Source organism: Ovis aries, chromosome 20 (assembly GCF_016772045.2).
Source record: "Ovis aries strain OAR_USU_Benz2616 breed Rambouillet chromosome 20, ARS-UI_Ramb_v3.0, whole genome shotgun sequence".
NCBI classification, from domain to species: domain Eukaryota; kingdom Metazoa; phylum Chordata; class Mammalia; order Artiodactyla; family Bovidae; genus Ovis; species Ovis aries.
Window position 1 is genome coordinate 11,845,619 of NC_056073.1, and position 27,592 is coordinate 11,873,210.

General features: G+C 38.2%; 1 protein-coding gene across 3 annotated transcripts in view; it reads left to right on the forward strand.

The window, feature by feature from the left end:
* Positions 1-27,592, forward strand: part of ZFAND3 (zinc finger AN1-type containing 3) — a 314,815-nt gene that overhangs the window by 75,926 nt on the left and 211,297 nt on the right. The gene's annotated exons all lie outside the window — the stretch shown is intronic.

A 27,592-nucleotide genomic window follows, 5' to 3' on the forward strand; every position in this document is an offset into this window, starting at 1 on the left:
TGGTTTGCCTTGGAGACAGATCATTCTGTTGTTTTTGAGATTGCACCCAAGAACTGCATTTCAGACTCTTCTGTTGATTGTGATGGCTACTCCATTTCTCCTAATTGATTCTTGCCCGTAGTAGAAAATGTAGTGGTCATCTAAATTAAATTTGCCTGTTGCAGTCCATTTTAGTTCACTGATTCCTAAAATGTCAGTGTTCACTTTTGCCATCTCCTATTTGACCACTTCCAATTTACCTTGATATATGGACCTAACGTTCTGTTCCAGGTTCCTAAGCAATGTTGCTGTTTACAGCGTTGGACTTTACTTCCATTACCAATCACTTCCACAACTGGGTGTGTGTTTGCTTTGGCTCAGCCTCTTCATTCTTTCTGGAGTTTTGTCTCCACTCTTCTCCAGTAGCACATTGGACACCTACTGACCTGTGGAGTTTATCTTTCAGTGTCATATCTTTTTGCCTTTTCATACTGTTCATGGGGCTCTCAAGGCAAGAATACTGAAATGATTTGCCATTCCCTTCTCCAGGGGCTCTTCCTGACCCAGGGATTGAACCTGTGTCTCCCACATTGCAGGTGGACTCTGTATCTGGATTTACATAATTTAAAATATGTAAATTAATACTTGAAATAAGCCAGTCAAATGAGATTGATCTAATCTTAACCGTTATGCCTGATGGACATAGAAGCGCCTGTTATCTTTGCATAGTTTGAGTAAAATTTCTTTCTAATTTTATTCTGCAATTTCCCCCTCTGTTTGAAAGAAAACTAATATTCACACTGTAAAAATTCAAACAGTTTCAGAAGATTTACGGTGAGAAGTAGATCATTTTGCCCTCGTTCAGTCCCTTTATCCTGCGGCAGCCTTTCGTCAGCCTGTTTTGATGGTGGGCGGGCCTCCTTCCACACTGCGCAGAGCGTCACAGTGACACATTCACACAGTGCGTGTTTGGGTGTGTGCTGCTTCCTGTGGTGCATCTCCCAGGTTGCTCCATGTCACTGGATGAAATGATGTCATTCTTTTGGCTAGCTCCACATTCGTCTCAAGAAATACAGTATATTTTAGTCTCTTCATAGATAGTCAGGTTTTTTCCCAATCTTATTTTAACTATTTATTTAGTCATTTATTTACTTTAAACAATGCTGCAGAAAACCTTGTAATTCATTTCTTTCTGAAAATGTGTGAAGATTTCTTCCCATGCTTATCCTTGATACTTAAAATGTATTTATACTTTGTTCTGAATAAATTGCATAGCCGACTGCCTTTTTGGTGCTTCTGAGATGCAAATTACCATTTAAAAATTTTACTCACTTCGATAGGCTTTTACAAGATACCTGTTTTCAGGAAAATCTCAAGGGAAAGTAATCTTCCAAGTAGAGTTTATGTAAAATCCTTTTATCTAGAAAGTCAATGTAAAATTTATAATCGCAAAATAATAGGCAATATTGAATGTTTGCAGTTTTACTTTTCTTCCATATGTGTTTTGTAGGGACTGGATAATCTGTTTGTTACTAGTGTTTGTGATAATAGGATTATTAACTCATTGAGCAGACTTATTCCAGCAGTGTTCCATGCTTTGGAAATACAGCAGTGAACACAGTTCTGCATAGAACTTTTATTTTTGTTGCAAGTGGTGGTGAGAGAAGAATAAAGTAATTAAACTTATAGTAGTAAATAATGAGTATATAATGATAAACCCATTGTGATTAGTACTAGAGAGAAAAATAAAACATGCAGGAAGACTAGAGACTCCTGAGGTTTGGGGCACATGGGTTATATTTTAAAATAGGATGTGCCTCAGAGAAGAGTCTACAAGGCTGACTTGGGTTTCTTTTGCAAAAATTGAAAGCACTCACAGGTCCTTGGGTTAGTTACTGGACAGACCTACTAGCTAGGGCCTTTAACAAAATTGCAGAAGATTAAAGTGACTTTAATCTCCGATGCTATACATCAAACCAATTAACTTGTAACATTGATACTGTTGAGGGTTTATCTTGATTTGTTTTTTTTTTGTCCTTAGTAAATCTGACTTTTTGACTTTAGCGTTTATACTTCTAAATTTGGCAGGTAAGGTTAATCCCTGCTGAAGGTAAAAGTAGAATCAGTTTGGAATCTGAATATGAGATATGTTATTAAAAGAATTTTAACAACATCAGTAAAAATTCTAAAGCAAAATTTTGCTTTTTAATATTTGTTGGACCCTTCTAATATCCTTGTCTGATGCATTCATGTTTGTATTTCCAATAGCTATAATCATTAACTGGATCCCATTTACTAAACATTTCACAGACATTATGTTGTTTGGAAGTGGTTTCATAGGTGGTTTTAATATAATCCTGAGATTCTAGCTAGTTGTCTTCAGAGTAATGTAAAGTTGGAAAATTGGCAAAATATATTAACCAATATCAGTAGTAATTTGGAGTGATTGCTTATACTTCTCTAAAAAGTGTTCATTTTTAAAAGTTGATTTGACCACTGATCTCCAGTTTTAGAGGGTCTTTATTTGTACATAATGAGAACTTTTAAGCTTAGAAAACCATTCTTGAAAGTCTGCTATTTATTGAATAGAGTTTTATCAGAAATATAATTAGCTATATAGTTGAAAAACCTTGTAATTTAAAGTGTAAATATTTAAGCTTTCAAGTTAGAGTCAGTAACAAGAAACCAGCTAGAATACTAGAACAGTCTTTTTCCTTGTTTGAAGCATGCAATATTCTGGCAGGCTTTCAGACTAATAGAACAGTTTCCAGAGATTGGATGAAATTGTTAGTTTCTCACTAATGTACCAATCTTCTAGATTACCAAAATTGTTTTCTGTGAACTCTGTCATTCAGGGACTGATCATCTTCTGATTTAAATTGCCTTCAGACTTCTATCTACTATACAGTGTAACATTTTTTGGTATTGATGCCTACCTCTTAAAGAATTTTCCCCTTTAATTTGCAGAGTAAAAGGGAGTTGAGAGTAGGTAAAATTCACATTAGGTCAATAGTAGCTATGGTTCTTGAGTGGGAAGGATAAAAGACAGCTTAACAATTGATGAGGATTTAAAAACGATCCATTGACTTTAATATAAATGGCAGCATACTCTGGTAGTATGAATAGTATAACTAGGTAGAACTGATAAAGTTTTAAAACTTACAATTTGTTCAGCAGAAATATGCTTACTTTTTAGAAATAGTTTTCCATATAAGTTGGAATTTGTGCTCTTTACCTTCTAGCTGCTATTACCAAATAGTAGTCCCTTTGTGAGGTATGTGGTTTTTGTTCTGTGGATAGTCCCAGAGGGCTTTATGAGGAAATTCTGAAATAAAGGGCCAGGTTAAAAAAAATCTCAACCCCTCCCAAAAAACAAACTCTTGGCCTACTTGAAAGGGAATAAACAACTATGGGCTACGGTTTTTGCTTTTCTGGAATGCCAAATTTCAGCTCAGAGCAAATTCTTCAGCAGAGCAATAAACCTTTGAAAATTGCTTTATAATGGAAATGCTGACAGACCATTAACTATAGTGGTGCGCATGCACTGCTCTGACATACAGAAGGTTGTCCCAAGGTGCTCAGTACAGTAAGCCATGCTGAGCAGTGTGCATCCTGTGGACGCCTGTATGGGTGTATGTGGTTTATGCTGTCTAATTATTAATGGAGAAGCTCAAACATACCACCTTTGACATGCAGGAGAAGTACAATTTCAGAAAGAAAGTGGTTTAGGCTCTGCTCATGCTGATAGCTCATTTTATATTTGCCACACTGGAAAAGGCCCAGGGTAAATTTAACATGATGCATTTAATCACCATTCCAATTACAGTGCCGCTGAAGCAGATCAATGTTTTCTTACTACCAATTCATTGGAACTTCTAGGTCATAAAGTATCATTATTCGGCATATTGGAAAGTCTCAGCCCAATGGAAATGTGGATTCTGGAATTTTTCCAATTGCTTTGAAATAATATCGGAGGCTGCTTGGATGTACATTTTCCCCATGTAGAATGAAAATGGGAATTTAAAGGGATTGATAAGACAAAGTGAGAATCCTATAATGCCCCAGGGAAAGATGAAGCAGAATGTTCACATCTAAAAGGAAAATAAGGAAAATGAAGAAAAAGGATGGATACTTCCAAAGCAGCCTGCTTAATGACTGATATCCCTACTAATAATAAGTGTTACGAGAATTTGTCTTGTTCTTGGCTATATTCGTAAGCACCTAGCACAGTACTTGGCCTATAATGTGGGTGGCAGTAAATATTTATTAGATTTATTTGTATTTGTTTATTTGAAAGCTTTACTTGAGGCTAGATTGTCAGGCACCTTGCTAAATGGTATAAAGGTTACTAATATATGTATGTACATTTGTATACATATAAATACATAATATACATAATGCATATATATATGTGCAGCTAGAATTAATCCATAAAAGACTTCTTAAAGGCATTTCTGGGTACAATTTGATATGTTGAGTACCATGAATTAATGCAAAGATTCAAGTGTATTTGGACAGAATTATGTTGCCTGAGATGTAAGTGTACAGTAAAGAGATCTGATATCATAGCTAGATTATAAATGTCAGGTGCTCCTGTACTCTAAAGTCAGTGCTGATTGGACCACGCCTGTTTACTGTGTTCTGTTTGACTAGCAATTTTTTTTTCCCCTATTTGTTTGTGGCAGTTCTGAAACTTGGCTTTCTGCTTGGGTGGGATTTTACAAAAACATAAGGATGCTAAGGTATTAGCCCAAAGATTTTGATCCACTGGGTCTGGGGTAGAGACTGGGAATATATATTATAAAGAAATTTATTTTCCTTGTATGCTTATATACAGCTGACCTCTCACACCACTTCATGGTGAACTTCAAAATGAGTGGTGATAATTATCTTGGACTGTTTGAATTCTCTGGAAACAATAACCAGCACAGTAATTAAAGTCTTGGTTCTATTCTGGTGGAAGGATGCTAGCATATGTCATACTGAAGATTGTTTAGGATTAGTGTTGACTTTCTGTCTATATTTTTCCAGAAAGCTACCATCAGGACAGTTTGGAGAAGGATGTGATTTTCTTTTTTCCCTGGGGCATTATTCATAGAGATATATTACCAGAAATACCTTATTTCTTTCTGTGCCTTAGAAATCATTTTATTCCCTTCCTTTATCTTTGAGTTAACCTTAAAAATGTTAAAGGTTGAATTCCAGCTTTGTCTGTTATTCATTGTTATCTCATTCTCTGAGCCTTCATTTCTTATACATAAAATGGGGTAATAATATTTACCTACTTTATAGATTTTTTAGGATTAAAATGTATAAAAAATACCTACTAGCATGTGTCTTGCCTTTAGTAAGTGATCAACAAATGTTAGATTTTATGGCATACCTGTTATATGACCTATCTGTGTAACTTGCTCAGTCATGTCCAACTCTTTGCAACCCCATGGACTGTAGCCTGCCAGGCTCCTCTGTCCATGGGATTTCCCAGACAAGAGAACAAGTGGGTGGTTGAACCTGTGTCTCCTGCATTGGAGGCAGATTCTTTACCGTCTGAGCCACCAGGGAAGCCCTATGTGATCTGTGGTATGCAGAAAGGCCAGAAGAAGTAGAAAAATTATGATAGTCGAAATTAAAAAACATGCTGTATACCCATAAGCACAGTTATTAAAAAAGGTAAAATAATTGTAAAATACACATAACACAGACTTCATCTTTCTAACCATTTAAAAGTGTACAATTTAGTGGCATTTAGTACATTCGCAGTGGTGTACAGTCATCATTACTTCTTATTTCCAGAGCACTTTCATCATCACCCCAAAAGGAAACTGGCACGCATTAAGGGGTCACTCTCTATTTCCCCCTCTTCCCAGCCATTGGCAACCATTAATATGCTTTCTATCTCTGTGGATTTGCCTATTTTATATAACTTCATATGAATTTGGAATCATAACAATTTGTGGCACTTTGTCTCTACTACTTTCACTTTGTATGTTTTTAAAACTAATCTGTCCTCTAGCATGCATCTTCATTTCTTTTTATAGCTGAATAATAGTCTGTTGTGTGGTTATATGCCATAATTTGTGTATCCATTCATCAATTGGTGGACATTTGAGTTCTGAACCTGTTAGTGGTTGTGACTACTGCTGACACAAACACACATGTGCGAGGTTTTGTTTGAGCACTTTCTTACAGTTCTTTTTGGTACTTGCTTATGAATAGAATTTCTGGTTCATATGGTAATTCCATGTCTTAATTAAGGAACCACCAGCCTGTTTTCCACAGTGCCTGTACCATCTTATATCTTACTAGCAGTGCTTGGGGATGAGGCTTTCAGTTTTCCACACCCTGGTCAAAACTTGGCCATCCTAATAGATATTAAGTGTGTCCCACTATGATTTTGTTGTTGTTGTTGTTGTTAGACTTTAAAGAAAATTAATTTTAGGTGCACAATAATGACTTGATTTTTATACATTCCAAAATGATCATCACAAGTCTAGTTAACATCTGTCACCTTACATAGCTGGAAAAAAAAGAATTTTTTCTTGCGGTGAGAACTTTTAAGATTACTCAGTTGGCAGCTTTGAAATATGTGATGTATTGTTGTTAACCATAGTTGCCATGCGATGCATTACATCCTCACGACTTATATATAACTGGAAGTTTTTACCTTTTGCCCCTTTTGCTTATTTGTCCCTCACCTCTGGCAGCCACCATTCTGTTCTCTGTGTCTATGAGCTCAAGTTTTTGGTTTTTAAAAATTCTACATGTAAGTGAGATCATATGGTGTTTATCTTTTTTTTTCTGACTTTCTTCACTTAGCATACCCTGAAGGTCCATCCATATTATTGCAAATGGCATGGTTTCATTCTTTTTTATGGCTGAGTAATATATTCCTCTGTGTGTGTGTGTGTGTGTGTGTGCATATTTATTATTCGTGTGGCAGACACAAGAAAATGTCTATGACTCTCAAATTAGTTGACTGATATGCAAAGAAAGTATCTTAAGCCTACCACCCAAACACACACATAAACACATTTTAAATTGAACTAACACATCTAAGCTTTTTTTCCAGAAATCTGTGCTTTAAAACATCTCCACTTACTCATCACTTTTATTAAAATAAGGGATTTCTGGTATACATTTTCCATGTTGTGGAGCAAGTGAACATGGAAATGCATTTATCTGTTTGAATTACCCTTTCTATTTTCTTCAGATAAATACTTCAGAAATAAAATTGCTGGATCCTATGGTAGGTCAGTTTTTTAATTTTATGAGGAAACTCCACACTGTTATCCTTAGTGGTTGCAACCAATTTATGTTTCCGCCAACTCTGTACAAGGGTTCCTATTTCTCCACATCCTCACAGATACTTACTTGTTGTCTCTGTGATAATAGCCTTTCTAGCAAGTATAAAATAGTGACTCATTGTGGTTTTGATTTGCATTTCCTTAGTGTTTAGTGATGTGGAACATTTTTTTCATGTACCCATTTCCATCTGTATGTGTTCCTTGGATAAATGTCTATTCAGATCTTTTGCCTATTTTAAAATCAGAGTTTAAATAAAATAATGAGTTACATGAATGAGCTATTTATGTAACCCACTTGTTTATTCTTCCTTTTGTTGAGTTTGATGTCAGATTGCAGAAAATCATTGCCAAGATCTATATTCCTACCTATGTTTTCTTCTAGGAGTTTTAAGGTTTCAGGACTTACATGCAAGTCTACTTTGCCCACTTGGTTGAGAATTTTTATCATTGGTGGCTGCTGAATTTTGTCAAGTGCTTTTTCTGCCTCTGCTGAAATGGTCATATGATTTTTGTCTTTCATTTTGTTAAAACTGTGTATCACGTTGATTTGCAGATCTTAAACCATCCTTGCATTACAGAGTAAATCCTAATTGGTCATGGTGTATGATCCTTTTAATATATTGTTGAATTTGGTTTGCTAGTATTTTGTTGAGCATTTTTGCATTTGTGTTCATTAGGGAAGTTGGCCTGTCGTTCTGTTTATTGTGGTGTCCTTGTTTGCTTTGGTATTAGAGTAATGCTGGCCTTCTAAGATGAGTTTGGAAGCATTCCCTCTTCTTAATATTTTTTTGTTATGGGTCTGAGGAGGATTGGTATTCGGTAGAACTCACCAGTGAAGCTCTTTAGTCCTGTACTTTTGTTTGTTGGGAGGGTTTTGATTACTGAGTCAACTTCATTCCTAATAATTAGTGTATTCATGTCTTCTGTTTCTCATGATTTAGTCTTGATAGGTTGTATGTTTCTCGGAATTTATCCATTTGTTTAGGTTGTCAGATTTGTTGGTATCATGGTTTTGGTTTGCATTTGCTAACAAGTAAGTGAAATTAAGCATCTTTTCAGTGTGATTATTGGTCATTTATCTTCTGTGGAGAAATGTTTCTTTTTTTATTCCTCTGCCCTCTGTTTTTGGCTGTGCTCTGCGTTGTAGGATTCTAGTTGCCTGACCAGGGTTCAAACCTGGGCCCTTGTCAGTGAAAGTACAGGCTCCCAACCACTGGACCACCAGGAAGTTCCCTCCTTTGCCTGTATTGTAATTGGTTTATTTGTCTTTTTGTTGTTGAAGCCAGAGTCTTTTGATTATAAAATTGATTTATATACTGTCATTTGGTTGGTGACATTATTTGGAAATGGAACAATAAGTGGTTTGAGTTCTTTTAAACATTTTATGGGGTGTTTTATTTTTATCTATTTTTAATAGAAATGTAACTAGTTTTATTATATAGCTTAGCTTGATGTCTTGCTCCCTGCCTCCAGTCTACACTAGCAAATAACTGGATTTATTCATCTCCACATTGTTAATTGTTTTACCTTGATTTTTTTAAAATTATAGATTGTTACTTTCTCAACCTTTTTGTTACTGTAATAATAAAATAATAAAAATCAGGTATAATTTACCTGCCATGAAATTCACTCATTGTACAGTTTGATGATTTTTAGTAAATTTACAGTGTTCTACCACCATTCAGTTCAGTTCAGTTCAGTTCAGTCGCTCAGTCGTGTCCGATTCTTTGCGACCCCATGAATCGCAGCACGCCAGGCCTCCCTGTCCATCACCAACTCCCGGAGTTCACTCAGAGTCACATCCATCGAGTCAGTGATGCCATCCAACCATCTCATCCTGGGTCATCCCCTTCTCCTCTTGCCCCCAATCCCTCCCAGCGTCAAAGTCTTCTCCAGTGAGTCAGCTCTTCGCATGAGGTGGCCAAAGTACTGGAGTTTCAGCTTTAGCATCATTCCTTCCAAAGAAATCCCAGGGTTGATCTCCATCATTACCACAATGCAATTTTAGAACATTTCCATCACCCTGAAAAGTTTCCTTAGCATTATTGGTGGTAAATTTCTTTGCCAGCTTCCAGGCAGCTGATCGGTTTTGTGTTTCTGTAGATATATCTTGTCTTATATTTCACGTAAATGGCATCATAATATATAGAACACTAAGGTAACGGCACCCCACTCCAGTACTCTTGCCTGGAAAATCCTGTGGACGGAGGAGCCTGGTGGGCTGCAGTCCATGGGGTCGCTAAGAGTTGGACACGACTAAGCGACTTCACTTTCACTTTTCCCTTTCATGCATCGAAGGAAATGGCAATCCACTCCAGTGTTCTTGCCTGGAGAATCCCAGGGACGGGGGAGCCTGGTGGGCTGCTGTCTATGGTGTCGCACAGAGTCGGAGACGACTGAAGTGGCTTAGCAGCAGCTTAGCAGCTTTTTTTTCAGTGAGATGACTATTTTCAAGGTTCATCCATGTTGTAGCATGTATCCATAGTGTGTTCCTTCTTCTTATAGAATAGTAGCCCATTCTGTGGCTAATACCGCATTTTGTTCATCTGTTCATTCATTGATGGGCATCTGGCTTGGTTTTAGCTTTTGGCTGTCACGAATAGCAAAGATTCATGACACGTCTTCACAAGTCTTTGTGTAGACATCCTTCTTCAACTTATTATTTTGAAAAATTTCAACCCCACAGAAAGGTTGAAATAAGTGGTATACTGAATGTCTATATACCTTTCACCTAGATTCAGTAATTTTTAATATTCACTATCATCTTTACCTCTTCCTATAAATATACCTTTTCAAACCATTTTGCAGATATCATGACAGTCTGCCTCTTAAATATTTCAACACGAATCTTACGGAAGGAGGGCACACATTCTAACTGCAGTGTCATTTTTAGACTGAAAAAAATTAGTAAGAATTTTGTAATATCAGCTATTTTATATACATGTTAAAGTTTTCCCACTTGTTCCAGAAATGTCCTTTAGAGCTTATGTAACCCCTCCTTTTTTCTTTTCCCCCCTAATCTAGGATCCAAAAATGATTTTCTGGATGTTTTGATAGTTGTTTCTCTTAGTCTCTTTTAATCTGGAATAGTTCCTCTTTCTCGCTTTGCTTTTCATGTCAGTGAGATTTAGAAGAACATAGACCAGTTAGTTATTCTACCTTTTAACTTTCTCTCATTGATTTCTCATGATTTAAGTTAAATATTTTTGGCAAGGATTCCTAATAGGTGAGGTTGTGTACTTTTTTATACACCAGTGATTAAATAAAGTGAGTTAAAGTAGAGAATCATAAAAACATCTAATATAATCTAAAATGAAAGTGTACATTGCATCAAGAAAAACAATGTCAGGCTATCTCCTTACTTGTGAAGCTAAATTTGGTCACTTGGTTAAGGTATTGACAGTTGAGATTCTAAAGGCATGACTTTTTGTATTTAGTGAGTTACTGGTGAAATGAAACTTTGAGATGATCAGAGTTCTTCAACTTTCAAGACAATGTTCAGCTTGTTTTTTTTAACTTTTTACCTAGTAGTTTCAGCACCCATTGCTGGAAGTAATTATTACATTGATGAGGGGGGTGGCTGTTGCATAGAATGCTTTAAAAAAATACCTTCATTAGCTGTATCATGGAAAAATATTTTGCTTTGCCTTCCTTAGATTTCTGTGCTTGGGTAAACATATTTCAGATGTCTGCTTGACTTGTGATATTGTTTATACTTACAGTTTCAAAGAGCAATTTTCTGTGTTAGTATCTAAGGTATGGAGGTGAATTTTATAAACATAAAATTTTGTTTTTGATATTTGATTGCAGTTTAATACTCAGTAGTATAGAAATTAATGAAATCCAGAAAACATATCTAAATATGAATGTTCAGATTTCGTTTATAGTTCATGTCTTTCTCTGTCTCTCTCTTTTTAAGATTCTTGTAGTTCTGTCTTTTGTATTCCTGAAACTCCTTGTGTTATGGCACTGATTAATCATGGGTAAGATCTCAGAATGTTACATGTAATCCTGTGAATATTTTTCTTTTCCTGGGAAAAGAAAATGTGATATGTTGATAATATCAGTAGTTAATATAAAGCCATTTACTCTGTCCTGTGTTTTGTGACTGGCTTGCTCCACAACATGGAAAATGTATACCAGAAATCCCTTATTTTAATAAAAGTGATGAGTAAGTGGAGATGTTTTAAAGCACAGATTTCTGGAAAAAAAGCTTAGATGTGTTAGTTCAATTTAAAATGCGTTTATGTGTGTGTTTGGGTGGTAGGCTTAAGATACTTTCTTTGCATATCAGTCAACTAATTTGAGAGTCATAGACATTTTCTTGTGTCTGCCACACAAATAATAAATGTGCTGTCTGCGATAGCTTGGCTTATTGCTTCTGGAACGGGCCTCCTGGGCTGAAACACTCTGTGTCTTTATAGCATGTGAACTTAAGCAGGTTGCTCAACTTCTCTGCTCCTCAGTTTTCTCATGAGAAAAATGCCAGCGCTAACAGCAATGTGTTAATAATTGTAAAGTATATGCTAGCATAAAATGGTTAAGTCATTTAATCTTGTTGGTGACTGGCACATGCATGCCTAAGTAAATGTTTGCTAGTTAATTAACATCCAGTCTTAGTGTTATTAATGGGGTGAGAATCTAAAGACATTTGTGAAGCAATTTAAAAGTACCTTTTAGATTTGTATGATTTGTTCCTTAGTCTTTGAGTTGTCTTGCTAATGCCTAATCTGGCAGCATCCTTCTATCTTTTTAAAATAGCAACCTGTCTTTTAATCAATTTAAAGTATTCAACATAGATTTATTGAAGTTAAAGTATTCAACATAGATTTATAGAAATAATGATTTCTTGTTGCACTTACTCATTTAGGTAGTAACTAAATAATGTGATCACAGCAACAAGTCAAATAGGTGTAATCATAAGACATAAACAGATTTGGGGAAATAATAACTGGTTCTTCATTAACATTCAGCTCAAATGATAGGAGTAGAAATAAACCTCTATATTGGAAAATAACTCCTCTGGCTGAGAGAGCATTTGGCAGCTGACATTGGGCATATTTGTCTGTCTTATGGATGGTCTTGGCTTCCCTGATAGCTCAGTTGGTAAAGAATCCACCTGCAATGCAGGAGATCCTGGTTCAATTCCTGGGTCGGGAAGATCCACTGGAGAAGGGATAGGCTACCGACTCTAGTATTCTTGGGCTTCCCTAGTGGCTCAGCTGGTAAAGAATTTGCCTGCAGTGTGGGAGAACTGGGTTCAATCCCTGGGTTGGGAAGATCCCCTCGAGAAGGGAAAGGCTACCCACTCCAGTATTCTGGCCTGGAGAACTCCATAGACTACAGTTCATGGGGTTGCAAAGAGCTGGACACCACTGAGCGACTTTCACACAACTGAGTGAAGATGGTGCTGCTGCAGACTCACCATTGTAGGGCACCTACTGTAGGCTCTCTGTTACCTGTTTTCTGCCAGGTTACAGCCTTTCATCTTGGTTTTCTTGTGATGGTTTAGGTAGCGTTTTGTTTGTGAGAGGTGGCAGAGTTGTCTGGCCAGGCAGATAGACTGACTCATGATTACAAAGTTCTTGAACTGTTCAGCCCTGCCTCAGCACAGGTCCTCAGCACTGGGAGGGGAGCTGTGTACTCTTAAGTTGAATTCTGTCAGATGGCTCCTGAGCTCCATTATTTCCAGCAGAGTCTTAGATGGAGGTGCACAATATGCTCATTAAATTTGTGAATGGCATCAAGTTGGGTGGGATAGGTCATTCAATAGACAACTGGATTAAAATTCAGAATATCTGGTATTCTGAAGAAGTTGATGAATATGTATAATATGGCATTTAACAGGATTAAGACAAGATAATTTTCTTAAGGAAAGTAAACAGCTGTGGATATACAGTATGGAAGTAGGATTGGGTTTATACCAGCGGTAGCACAAAACAGTCCCAAGGTGATAAGAGAACCAGTTAATAAATATGAGTCAGTGATGCCTTTGCATTTAAAACTATTGATGACAAGTCATGTAATTGAAATGGCACTTAAAGAAATCACAGGTTCTTTCCTTCACCATATTTAGTATTTGACTGTCAACGATGCATTAAAGAAAGATATTAGGGAAAATGTTTCAGAGTGAGAAAACTGAGAAATTAGGGAAATAGTCCCTATCAGTTTTAGTAGGTATTTAGCTTAGAAATAGTGGAGAGTTTAGTAATTCTCTTATTAAATTATATTGTTGTTGCTGTTGTTTAGTTGCTAAGTCGTGTCCAACTCTCTTTGACCCCATGGACTGTAGCCCATCAGGCCCCTGTGTCCGTGGGATTCTCCAGGCAAGAACACTGGAGTGGGTTGCCATTTCCTCCTCCGGGGATTTTCCCAACCCAGGGGTTAAATTCTAGTCTCCTGCATTGCAGGCGGAATCCTTACCAATGAACCACCACCAGATTATATATGGTTGTATTATTGTGTGATCATAAAATGACAGTAACTGGTTTCATTTTTTTTTTTTTTTTGGCTGTGTTGGGTCTTGGTTGCAGCACAGGAAATGTCTGTTGCCTTATACTGATCTTTCCGTGCGGCATGGGGACTTTCTGGTTGTGGCGTGCTCCACATGCTCCGAGTCATGTAGTATCTTAGTTCCCCAAAGCAGTTCCCCATGCCCCTTGCATTGCAAGCTGGATTCTTAACCACTGCACCACCAGGAAAGTACCCACATTTTGTTTTAATGGATGAGAAAACACAAACCAGAGGTTGTACATTCAAGACAGGCCCTTTCCTCTCAGTCACTGCTCTTAGCACTTAGCTTTTTGGCAGCCTGTGTTTTCACCCTGATGACAAGATTATTAAGGCATTTACAATGGTGGGAAAGTTATGAAGTAAGGCATTAGATATTAATGATTTTGAGGTTTGGGCTGCAGTGAAATATGACACAAAAAGTAGAAATGAAATCTCTTGTGGTCATGGAACAGGGATCCTTAAGTCTTACTGAGGCCGAGGCAGAAAAGATACACTCTTGAGTTTCCTTCTAGCTCTTTCTCTTTTCCTGCTGGAGATTATGACTGCTCAGGGTGATTAAATGGAGAATTTTCTTTTGCAGGATTTAGGCAATCTTTATAGTGAATGACTAAAATCGCCAAGAAATGGAAATTTTAAACTTTGAACTTTATTCCTTTTCCATGAGCATTGGGCTCAGAATGAGAGCTGTTTCTCTTTTGCTATCACCTTTCATCCATTTCTCATCTAGATTCGTGGTTGGTGGGATCCCAACTTTTTCATCGCCCCCCCCCCGCCCCCACCCTGCCCCGAGAATATCTTGGCAGACTGATGTAATATATGAAATATTTAGAATTTGAACAAATGAAGTACAAAAGGCATTTATTTTTTAATGTCAGTGACAGTAACTGAATATTAATTTTTTGTGTTTGTGTTTTGCTGGATATTACCTTCCCTTCCTCCATATTTAATAGATACTCTTATTGGTACGTGAGTTTTAAAGGAATGACATGAACCAAAATGTTTTGTCTTGTAGATGTCATTTCACCTGGATGCTTTCTAGGGTTAGAAGCACCTTAGGTTTTTCTTTCTTAACCATACAGCTGCTGGTGCCAGCTTGTTTAACCTTGAGGCTTGAACCCTGGTAGCTGTCATCTCCCACGTTTATGACTTATTTTCTAACAAAGAAAGGTCTAATAATGACGTGTCAGGTTTACTTTCCATCTTTTAGTAAAATTACCCTACATTTATGGAAAATCTGGTTTTCCATAAATATGGATAAGTGCATATTCTGCTTAAAAGCCTAAATTATCTTAATAATAAGAGTAGATAAACGCACACTTCACCAGGATGAAACAGAAGTGTTTGTTACTTGGGTAGAACAGGTGCATATATAATTTTTTTAATAGTTTTTATGTAATGGTGGTTGCAAAGATGATAGAAAATGCAAGGGTCAGTTTTTTTTTCTAGAGGAAGTAGTTCTTTAGTAAATTTCTAACCCATTGCAGAAGTTTGATAGCCAGTTAATTGTTTTAATCACTGTTCAGGTGAAGACACTCTGACTTCTGCAAGTGTAGCGTCTCCTAATCCGCAACTGTTTGCGGTAGCAGCATGGCTAGCCAGAAGAAAAATAGGGGCAAGGGATACCTCGTTGTTCTCTCTCTTACATTGTCCGTTCCCAGTAATTCTCAGGTGTTGTTTTCTATAGCAGACGGTTGGGAAATCTTTGTATTGTTTTCCGAGCAACACAAAGAATTCCTTTTGTAATGAACCAGTTGTTGTTTCATCACTGAATTTTATCCGACTCTTTGCAACCGCATGGACTGTAGTCTGCCAGGCTCCTCTGTCCGTGGGATTTCCCAGGCAAGAATGCTGGAGTGGATTGCCATTTCCTTCTTCAGGAGATCTTCTTGACCCAGGGATTGAACCTGTGTCTCCTGCATTGGCAGGCGGATTCTATGCCGCTGAGCCACCTTGAAAGCCCCAGTAAACCAGCAGTGTATGGTTTATTAGTACCAGTAACTAATGTAGTGTAGAATGAAAAAATTATCTTTTAACCAGCAATACTTTATTGAACTATAATTTATATGTAGTAAAACTCAGTCTTATGTGTATATATAGTGAATTTCTACCAGTGTATACACTTACATAGTCACCACCCAGATCAAGATACAGAACATTTGCATCACTCCAGAAAGTATGCTCCATTGATGTACAATTGTAAAAAACTTAAATGGATTGGAATTACTTAAGAGAAATGTTTAATAATCAACTCGTATGCAGTTTCTTTAGGTAAGTGGATAACAGTGAACTTAGTTTCTCCCCACCACCTGCTATTTTCTTTACTGCAAAAGTGAGTTACGCACAGCATTAGTTTTATTCTAATACAGAGTTTGAATTTCCTAAAATAGTACATATATTTGCAAATGAAGAGATCCAGATATAAGACATTCCTCCATCTTCTTAATAAGAACAATAAGAGCTTTGATCACCGTAAATACTGGCATTTTTAGGAGCATAGATAAAATAATCAAAATATTAAATAATTAATATTAAAATTAATTTCACTTGTATAGTTTAAAAATCTTTTAACTTTTTCATTTTCAGAAAATTTAGATTTACATGTAGTTGTAAAAAATAAAATGTCGATCTCATATATTCTTCTCAGTTTATACCAGTAGTAACTGTACATGCATATTTAAGAATAGGTTATACTAACAAATTATAGGTATTTGAGTATATTTCTAGTACACATTTAAAATACTACTTTTCCACACTCATGAAACATGAATGCTCCACATCTTCACATCTATGAATGTCTTTAATGTTTATTCGCTAAAAACATATTTAAGGTTAATTGGCCACAGTTTCCCACTTATTTACTTCCTTACAGGTTGTTTGAGGTTGAGTATTAAAAAAAATCTAAATGTTGCTCTCTGGAAGTTGCTTCTGAAGCCACAAGAATTCATCCATATAACATTAGGAGAATTGCCATAATTTTGGTGTTATTTGTGATCTTCCTAACTTTCGAAGGTTTTCTTATTGTATTACTTTCTAAATGATTTTCAGAGGCCTTTTTCAGTGGCAGCTACCTCTTGTAATCATGACCTCACAATCCAGAGATAAGTATTTACTCTGTGTTTAAAACTATGTTTTGCTTCCTTTGGAAACTTGTTTGCTGCAGTAACTTTGACAAAGCATCCAGCATAGTGTGTGTGACATTTTTTCAGACTTCAGTGATTATACTCAGAGATGAGCAGTACACTGGCTTGCCCTTTTCACAGACTCTGACTGGATGGATATTGCTGGGAGTTTGATTCCATTGGCAGGGTCTTCCTGTTTTGAAATCCCAAATGCCATTCCCCTGGGCATGACTGCATGCCTAGAGTTTTCACTTCCAGGTTTTGGGGAAGCTTTTTCTTTTTTTTCCCTTTCTACCCTGTTTGTGTTTAATTTAAAATTATTGGTGCTTACCTCAGAAGTAAGGATTTAATTTTGAAGCAGTTCCTGTTTCTTGCAAGATAATTTTAGGGACGAAAACCCTTCTGTTTGTATGGGCATACGTGGTAAGACAGCTGTAGCCACTATGTACAGTGAGTGTTGGCAGCGATAGTGTCCTAAGTTTCTCTTGTGGGGAAACATTATTTGGCGTTTTTGTTCAGTTCGTTGTATTGCTTCCTCCTGCATGTGTACATGGGTTTGCTGTTGTGGCTCAGTTGCTAAGTCATGTCTGACTCTGTGACCCCGTGGGCTACAGCACTCTAGGCTTCCCTGTCTTTCATCATCTTTTGGAGTGTGCTTAAACTCGGGTTCATTGAGTCGGTGATGCCATCCAACCATCTCATCTGCTGTCGCCCTCTTCTCTTCCTGCCCTCAGTCCTCCCAGCATCAGGGTCTTTTCCAGTGAGTCCACTCTTCGCATCAGGTGGCCAAAGTATTGGAGCTTCAGCTTCAGCATCAGTCCTTCCAGTGAATAGTTAGAGTTGATTTCATTTAGAATTGACTTGTTTGATCTCCTTGCTGTTAAGGGACTCTCCAGAGTCTTCTTCAACACCACAATTCAAAAGCATCAATTCTTCAGCTCTCAGCTTGTGTCCAGCTCTCACATTCATACATGACTACTGGGAAAACCATAACTAACTATATGGACCTTTGTCGGCAAGGTGATGTGTCTGTTTCAAATACACTGTCTAAGTTTGTCATGGCCTTCCTTCCAAGGAGTAAGTAGTTTTTAATTTTGTGACTGCAGTCACAGGGGATTTATTTACATGTTTTAATATTTATTCTTCTTTTTACTAGTTTATTGATAAGCATGCCTCATCTTGTTTTACCTTTTAGTGATGTGTACAGGGTTACAGTTGATAATGTTACTTATTTGACATCTGTATATCTTTTTAGTGTAGGGGTTCAAACACAGAAAACAGAGGCCTATGCTATGTCCTTCCTGTCCTTGAATCTGGGTATAATATATTAAGACGCGGTTCATTACAACACTACCTGGAATCTAAATTATTAGATTGAAATTAGCTTTTAAAGTAGTTGTTTAGTTCCTCACTTCAGTCCAACTGTTTGTGACCCCATGGACTGTAACCAGGCTCCTCTGTCCATGGGAATTCCCAGGCAAGAATACTGGAGTGTGGGTTGCAATTTCCTTCTCCAGGTAGCATGACTGATATTGCTACATTCTAGAAACGAATCCCACTTATTAACAACTAAATTTTTTCCTTTGTAATACTCCCTTGAAAACTTTGCAGACATTGTCTGAATGATATTTAGAGTGGTGTATAACAATTCAGACAGGCTGGATGCACTGCTGAGAGCCTGGTTTGTCATTCTGCTAGGATGTCATCTGTTTGAACTGGCCTTTTTCTTGTTTGCCTAGGGTGAGCAAAGAGCATAGCTTCAGTAGAGCTGTTCGCTGCTTTCTAGCTATTGGAGGGAATTGAGACTTTTCTGGCTGTGAGTATGCGAGGTGGCATGCAGACTGTTACTGGTCTTTAACCATCTAATCTTACTTCTGAGGTGACTGGAATGATGTTTAGAGTGGAGAAGGCATTGTGGTTTGTTTTTTCCGTCTTTACACATATACACACATCCTTGCCCAACTCTCCTCCCTTCCCTGTCTTCTCCTCCTCCTCCTTTTGGATTATTAAAGGAGATTGAATTAGGAAATGTGACTAGTTGGTTTTTGCAGATTGGTTTTCTTCATTAAGAAAGAAATCCCATTGTCGTCTAGAGTTTTTACAAATGTTATGATCCATGTCTAACCTAGAGAAATACAGAGATGTTAGGCTGGAACAGCTTTGCTGATACTTTTGTGTTTCCTTCTGACTTGTCTCTATTTTTATTGTGCCTCAGTTTCTTCCTCACTGACGCAGCATCAGGGTTGCTTTTATTTCCACATTTGTGTTGCAGTATTTCGGGGGGACCTGGCGTGTGTGTGTGTTCCTGCTTGGTGAAAGAGGGTGTTGTATGAATGTCAAGAAAATAGTGTTGTAAATAAAATGTTTTTAGAATTCTCAGTTATTAGGAATGTTCTTCTAATTCCTTGAGACAAATTAGCTAGAAGGTTCATTTATTTTTCATTAAAAAAATTACTATCCTTCAAATTCAGGTTTTTTTATTTCAAAAGAAAACACATGATTAAAGCAAGATAACCATTTCTCCCATCAAACAAAGATTTGAAATTAATTACTTAATGTTGGTAAGAGTCCATGGGGAAAAAATGTACTTTCAGATGCTTTTGATGAGAGTATAAATTGGTAGAACTTATCTGGGAAGTAATTTGGCAGTATTTACCAAATCATACTTTTTCATCTCAGTAACTGTCCTTCTCAGAGTCAGTTTTAAGAAAGTTATTCAGCCAAAGACTTGTGATGGAAGATTTATGTCTAAAAATGCTCATTATAGCAACATTTATAATAAAAATCTAGAAAAAGATTAAATATTCAACAGTAAGAGAGTGACTAAATTATACTATTAGTATATAATGAACTATTACAGAGCAGCAAGAATGTTTTTGAAGAATGGAAATAAAAAATGAAATTTGCATATTTTATTATATATTTTTGGTGAATTATTTGATATATGCAAGATAAAATATGCAGTGTGTATACGTTATAAAAACATATATGTGCGCATACCACACAACTTTACCAATACTGTTAAATATAATAAGTTCTTATTATATATATCTATCCATAAAGGTAAGGAATGATTTCAGAATGTTACTCTTATGTTTGGGGTAAGGATTATCAGTGATCTTCGGCATTTTGCTTAAATGCTTCTATTCTCTTTCTAAATTTTGTACAAGGGATATGTATTTTCAAAACCAGAAATATCACTAAACAGTATTTATTGAAAGAAAAAAAACAGTGTAAGCGGATTCTTTGAAACTTCATCTCATGGGAAGAAAGCTTGTGCACGTGTCTGCCACCTGTTACCTCGTGAGCGACAGATCATGCCAGGTGCACAGGGTGGCATTAGGTGCCATTTATAGGCATCACCGTGTGACAGAGCTCCTGAGAGACGACAGGACGCCTATTAAGCACCAAACAAGGGTGCCCAAGAGGCTCTTTGCTCTTACGACACTTACATTCTGGTTGAAGGATAGTATACAACAGACCAGTGATAAGGTATCAGAGAAGGATGTTGTGAAGAAAACAAGGAGATGACTGATGTAAATTGGGTGGTCGGTTGAAACCTGTGAGGAGGTTCGAGCTAGGACCTGAGTGAAGAAGAAAGGCGTGGTCCTACAGTGATGAAGGGGAGAGGGAACAGCATGGGCAGGAGCACTGCATTGATTTCTAGGAACAGATGAAAAGGCGAGTGCAACTGAAGTGTGGTAGGTGAGAGGAGTGAAATGTAAGGAAGGAAGAGGAGAGGCAGACGGAGACAGGTCATGAGGGGCTAAGGCTTTGGTAAAAAAAAAAAAAAGTTTGAATTTTACACTAAATGCAATAGGAAATTATTGGATGGAATTAAGAAAGAAAATAGCACAACTTAACTTTTAAATAAAAGATTGCTTTGGCTACTGTGTAGAAAACCATTGTCAAGGGTGATGCATGGGACTGGGGAGACCAGTGGAAAGCCATTTACTGTGGCCAGGCGAGAGCATGGTGGCTGCGGTGGGAGCACTGGCGAAGGAGAGGAGTAGGCAGACTTAAGTCTGCTCGGAAACAGCTGGTGGTCTCGCTCAGCATTGTGTATGAGAGACTGCAGAAAAGAGGGAAATCAAAGTTGACGTTTTGGATTTTTGACTTGAGCAACTGGACAGAAGATGTTGCCATTTATAAAGGTGGACAAAAAGGGTCAGGCAAATTTAGGGGGAATGTTGAATGTTCTAGTTTGAAATGTGTCTGAGCTACATGTAAAGATGTCACGTAAGCAGTTGGATGTATGAGTTTGGAGCAAGGTGAAGAGGTTTGGGACGAATGTATACATTTGAGTCTTTAGTGCATAACATTTAAAGCCAAGGAACTATCTGCGATCACTGAGTTGGAAGTAGGACTGAGTTCTGGAGCCTGCACACACAGGCCTTGGCAGTGGGGGAGGAGCCAGTGAAGGTGGCTGAGAGGTGGCTGTTTCATGGGAGGGAAATGGGGGGGGGGTAGTGGGTAGATTAGATCTGGGACCTGAGCGACAGGAAGGCAAAAGTAGAGTTTCGAGAAGGATGGATCTGGTTGAACGATGCTGAGAGAGAAGGGAGTAGGATGAGGTCAGGGTCATAACCCTGGTATCCGTTTTCTGGGTCTACTCTAACAAATTACCACAGCTCTGATGGCTTGAAACAATAGAATATGTTCTCCTAAGTTTCTGGAGCCTAGTAAGCCCAAACTCTGGCAGAACTGCCTTCCTTCTGGGCAGCTTTAGGGAAAAACCCATTCCTTGTCTCTTTCTGCTTCCAGTGGCTGCTCCAGCATCCCTAGCTTTAAGACCGCATTCCTCCAGGCTCTGCTTCCATCTTGACTTTGCCTTCTCCTCACTGTGTTTTTCCACACTTTTTTGCCTCTCACAAAAGCATTTCTAAGCCATTCATTCAGGGCCCACTGCGATAATACAGAGTAAACTCAAAATCTTTAGCTTAATTTTTGTGCAGAGACCTATCCCCAATAAAATGAATTCCATGGATTACAAATTTCAGGGATTAAGATTTGACATCTTCAAATTTGGTTTTAGAAACATAGCCATTGGATATCTCAGTAAGAGCAGTTTCTTTGGAGCAGAGGAGACTTAAGACTCAGATTGGTACAAACATAATTGGGCCCTTTTTGTTGATCAGTGCCAGCTGCAGATGTTGCAGTTTTTGGTGAATCTCATCAATTTGCTGAGCATACTTTTCAGATGTAATGGTTTCACTGGGATTCAGAAAGCTGTAGGGGATCAGATGGGCAGCAGAGACCTCTTTTGGGGTGCAAGTTTGGCTTTGGGAAGTGCTTTGAAGCTTCTTGGCTCAGCCACTGAGTTGGTTATTGCTGGTTGTCATACAGAATCCACTTTTCGTTGCATATGATAATCCGACCAAGAAATGATTCGTTATTGTTGCATAAAAAAAGAGAACAGGTCACTTCAAAATGACAATGTTTTTGATTTTCGTCCAGCTCAAAAGGCACCCACCTATCGAGCTTTTTCATCTTTCCAGTTTGCTTCAAATGCTGAATGACCGTAGAATGGTCAACATTGAGTTCCTTGACAACTTCTCATGTAGTTCTAAGAGGATCAACTTTGATGATGGCTCTCAGTTGCTCTTTGTCAACTTCTGATGGCTGGCCATTACACTGTTCATCTTCAAGATTCTCATCTCCTTTGCAAAACTTCTTGAACCACAACTGCACTGTACGTTCAGTAGCAGTTGCTGGGCCAAATATGTTGTTGATGTTATGGGTTGTCTCCACTGCTTTACGACCCATTTTGAACTCAAGAAAATCGCTTGAATTTGCTTTTTGTCTAACATCAATTCTAAACTCTACATATAAACAACTAATGTCGTTCAGTTCAGTTGCTCAGTCGTGTTCGACTCTTTGCGACCCCATGAATCGCAGCACGCCAGGCCTCCCGGTCTATCACGAACTCCCAGAGATCACTCAAACTCATGTCCATCGAGTTGGTGATGCCATCCAGCCATCTCATCCTCTGTTGTCCCCTTCTCCTCCTGCCCCCAATCCCTCCCAGCATCAGGGTCTTTTCCAATGAGTCAACTCTGCATGAAGTGGCCAAAGTACTGGAGTTTCAGCTTTAGCATCATTCCTTCCAAAGAAATCCCAGGGCTGATCTCCTTCAGAATGGACTGGTTGGATCTCCTTGCAGTCCAAGGGACTCTCAAGAGTCTTCTCCAACACCACAGTTCAAACGCAGCAATTCTTTGGCGCTCAGCCTTCTTCACAGTCCAACTCTCACATCCATACATGACCACAGGAAAAACCATAGCCTTGACTAGACGGACCTTTGTTGGCAAAGTAATGTCTCTGCTTTTGAATATGCTATCTAGGTTGGTCATAACTTTCCTTCCAAGGAATAAATGTCTTTTAATTTCATGGCTGCAGTCACCATCTGCAGTGATTTTAGAGCCCCCCAAAATAAAGTCTGACACTGTTTCCACTGTTTCCTCATCTATTTCCCATAAAGTGATGGGACCAGATGCCATGATGTTAGTTTTCTAAATGATGAGCTTTAAGCCAACTTTTTCACTCTCCTCTTTCACTTTCATCAAGAGGCTTTTGAGTTCCTCTTCACTTTCTGCCACAAGGGTGGTGTCATCTGCATATCTGAGGTTATTGATATTTTTCCCAGCAGTCTTGATTCCAGCTTGTGCTTCTTCCAGCCCAGTGTTTCTCATGATGCATATAAGTTAAATAAGCAGGGTGACAATATACAGTCTTGACGTACTCCTTTTCCTATTTGGAAGCAGTCTGTTATTCCATATCCAGTTCTAACTGTTGCTTCCTGACCTGCATATAAGGTTCTCGAGACATTCTGATATTCTCATCTCTTGAAGAATTTTCCACAGTTTGTGGTGATCCACACAGTCAAAGGCTTTGGCATAATCAATAAAGCAGAAATAGATGTTTTTCTGGAACTCTCTTGCTTTTTCCATGATCCAGCGGATGTTAGCAGTTTGATCTCTGGTTCCTCTGCCTTTTCTAAAACCAGCTTAAACATCTGGAAGTTCACGGTTCATGTACTTTTGAAGCTTGGCTTGGAGAATTTTGAGCATTACTTTATAGCCTGTGAGATGAGTGCAATTGTGCGGTAGTTTGAGCATTCTTTGGCATTGCCTTTCTTTGGGACTGGAGTGAAAACTGACCTTTTCCAGTCTTATGACCACTGCGATTTTTCAAAATTGCTGGCACATTGAGTGCAGCACTTTCACAGCATCATCTTTTAGGATTTGAAATAGCTCAGCTGGCATTCCATCACCTCCACTAGCTTTGTTTGTAGTGATGCTTCCTAAGGCCCACTTGACTTCACATTCCAGGATGTCTGGCTCTCGGTGACTGATCACACCATCGTGATTATCTAGGTCGTGAAAATCTTTTTTGTACAGTTTTTCTGTGTATTCTTGCCACCTCTTCTTAATATCTTCTGCTTCTGTTAGGTCCATACCACTTCTGTCCTTTATCGAGCCCATCTTTGCATGAAATGTTCCCTTGGTATCTCTAATTTTCTTGAAGAGATCTCTAGTCTTTCCCATTCTGTTGTTTTCCTCTATTTCTTTGCATTGATTGCTGAGGAAGGCTTTCTTATCTCTTGCTATTCTCTGGAACTCTGCATTCAGATGCTTATATCTTTCCTTTTCGCCTCTCTTCTTTTCACAGCTATTTGTAAGGCCTCCTCAGACAGCCATTTTGCTTTTTTGCATTTCTTTTCCATGGGGCTGGTCTTGATCCCTGTCTCCTGTACAGTGTCATGAACCTCCATCCATAGTTCATCAGGCACTCTGTCTATCAGATCTAGGCCCTTAGATCTATTTCTCACTTCCACTGTATAATCATAATGGATTTGATTTAGGTCATACCTGAACGGTCTAGTGGTTTTCCCTACTTTCTTCAATTTCAGTCTGAATTTGGCAATAAGGAGTTCATGATCTGAGCCACAGTTAGCTCCTGGTCTTGTTTTTGTTGACTATATAGAGCTTCTCCATCTTTGGGTGCAAAGAATATAATCAGTCTCATTTCGATGTTGATCATTTGGTGATGTCCATGTGTAGAGTCTTCTCTTGTGTTGTTGTCATTAGCAAAGAAAAAATCAAGTGAGAAATGTGCATTAAAATGATGTATAACATAACCACGCTTGTTTAAGAATGTACTCCAGTATCAAATGGCAAATTTCAACAATGCAAAAACTGCAGTTACCTATGCACCTCTCAATATCTCTCTTTCATACTTGCTGCCACATAGAGTACTTGAAGTAGTCTGTCCAAGACTGTGCAGGATGATCACACTATGTTTTTTGGTAGTTGTATGTGTGTGATTAGCTTCAAGTTTGATATGTCAACCATGAAAAAGGAGCAAGGGTCTCAGAAGCCTCTGCTAGTTTTTTCAAGTTCACTGTTGCTGACATATGGGATCCAAGTTGCCATTACCAGTAGCTCTTAATTCTGTAGCCAGAATCTGGGTTCTTTCAGATTTTAGACATCTCTGTTTTGATTAATAATATCAGTATCTGTGTTATTTCTTTCATAGCCTGATTGATAACTATGTTGCTGAAAAGTTCCTACCTAGAAAGTAGAATGGATATGATATATAGATATAGTGGGTATATATGCATCAGCCATCTGAAGTGGGTATAATGCATCAACTATCTGAAGGGAGTTAAGGGCAAGTGGGAAAAAATGCTACATTGCCATTTTTTCTTACCAGCTTGTGAAACACAGACGTGAAAACTGGCACCCTTGGTTCCTGCTGCCCTCACTTCTTCTCTCAGGCTCTCCGTGCTTCCTGCTGGATCTGGGGAGCAGCAGAGGATGAACGGTTACCTCTGTGTCTCTGTGGCACCAGAGGGGCGAGAGACAGTGACCACATCAGGAGGAGACCTTCCTCTTGGGGATTGTTCAAGCAACAGAGAAATTCCTTCATCCTCAGTTCTTCCTTGGGTTGGAACCGAAATGACTGGCAGCCTTGGGTTGCTTTGCTGTGTATTTTATGTGTATTTGGAGAAGAGGGCAGGAGTTGTGCTTCCTCCAGATGAAAGGCTTTACTTTTTCCGTGTGCTGCCTTGATTACCATAGATTATATCTCCAGTTGTGGGACCATTCTCCCCAGCCTCTAGAGTGTGTTCCTCTCAGCTTCTGTACTGAGGCAGGGGCCCTAGTTCAGCATGAGGAAAAGAACACAGGCTTTGGAATTAGATCAGGTTCATCTACTTGAGAGTGCTGTAACCTAGGAAAGTTATATACCCTCTTGGCGCTTCAGTTTGCTCTTCGGTAAAATGAGGTTAAAGGAATTTGGTGTTATGCTTAACCATGTGGTAGACATGTAATAAGTGTTAGATGTTAATGCACCTCTCTGTCCGTTTTTAAAAAATTTTTATTCATTTTATTGATACTGAAAGCTTTCTTAGCACCTTTGATGTCTTTATGTTAGTCCATGGGGTTGCAGAGAGTTGGACACAATTGAGTGCCTAACCCCCATCTACATGGCATCTCTTTTGGGATAGAGAACTCTAGTGACCTCTTCCTGCCTCCTTTCACGGCCCATCTCCTCATTTTATCACTCTGTGACAATTACCGACAGTTAGATCTTGGGTCTCAGTATATTAGAAGACAGTCATGATCATCAGGGAATACTTCCTGAGGGAGGCTTTCATTAATTGTAAAGTTGACTGAGGAGGGCAAAAGATGGTTGCCATATTCCATGTATGCAAGTGACTCTGGGTAAAGACTCAGATATTGGAAGGGGAATTGCTGAGGAATGAGGCTGTAGATAGGTATTCTAGAAGGTTTTTGTAGTTCGTATGGGCTTTGGAGTTAGCTCAGACCCTAGGTCAGAAGCTTCCTCTGCAGTCAGTTCCCCAGCGATGTGACTGCGGGCAAGCTGCTCCCCTGTTAAATGGGGATGAGACTGTATGTCCTTGATTTCTAAGACCACTCAGTTTAATATCTCCTTGGAGGACATGGTGGAAACATTTCCTCTTTAAATTATTTATCACTTGTAGCCAGTTCTATGATGTTTCCTGGTTGTAGAAATGTTAATGGGACTCTTTTAAAAAGTGTGTTTTAGAAACAAAGCAATACGGTGATACTCAGTCTCGGGATGTTGGGAAGATTAATGAGATCGTGTATGTTAAGTGCCCATCCCAATTTAGTATTCAGTGAATTGTAGTTATTATTAACAGATGAAAGGACATGAAAAATAATTTGATTGGGAACATCTGTAAAAAGAATTTTAAATGACAAGGTCATAGTGTGACCAGGATCTGAAATTGGACTAGAATGAGGGGAAAGAAGACAAAAGTTCAAGTAATATTATAGAGGTAATCAAATGTGTAAATCAGGAGCAAGTTTTACCTCTTTATGGATAAAATTTTCCCTTTTTTGATGAGTGTGTGATATATGTTCCATTATACAGGGAATGTGACAATCGTTGGATAAATTCATTCTTTTGTTATCTTATGGGCCTTTTACAGTATTCCTGAACTTGCCACCACATAAGCTGCTAGTCACAAGAAATAACGTATTGGCTAACTCATAGATAACAAACGTGCTTTATATTGTTATTTTATTTTTGTCTTGTTTTTGTTTTGTTATGGGGTAGGGGTGGCTGGCTGGCTAGGGATTTCTTATTAGTTTATTAGTTTAGTTCCTTGGCCAGGAAGATCTTGGC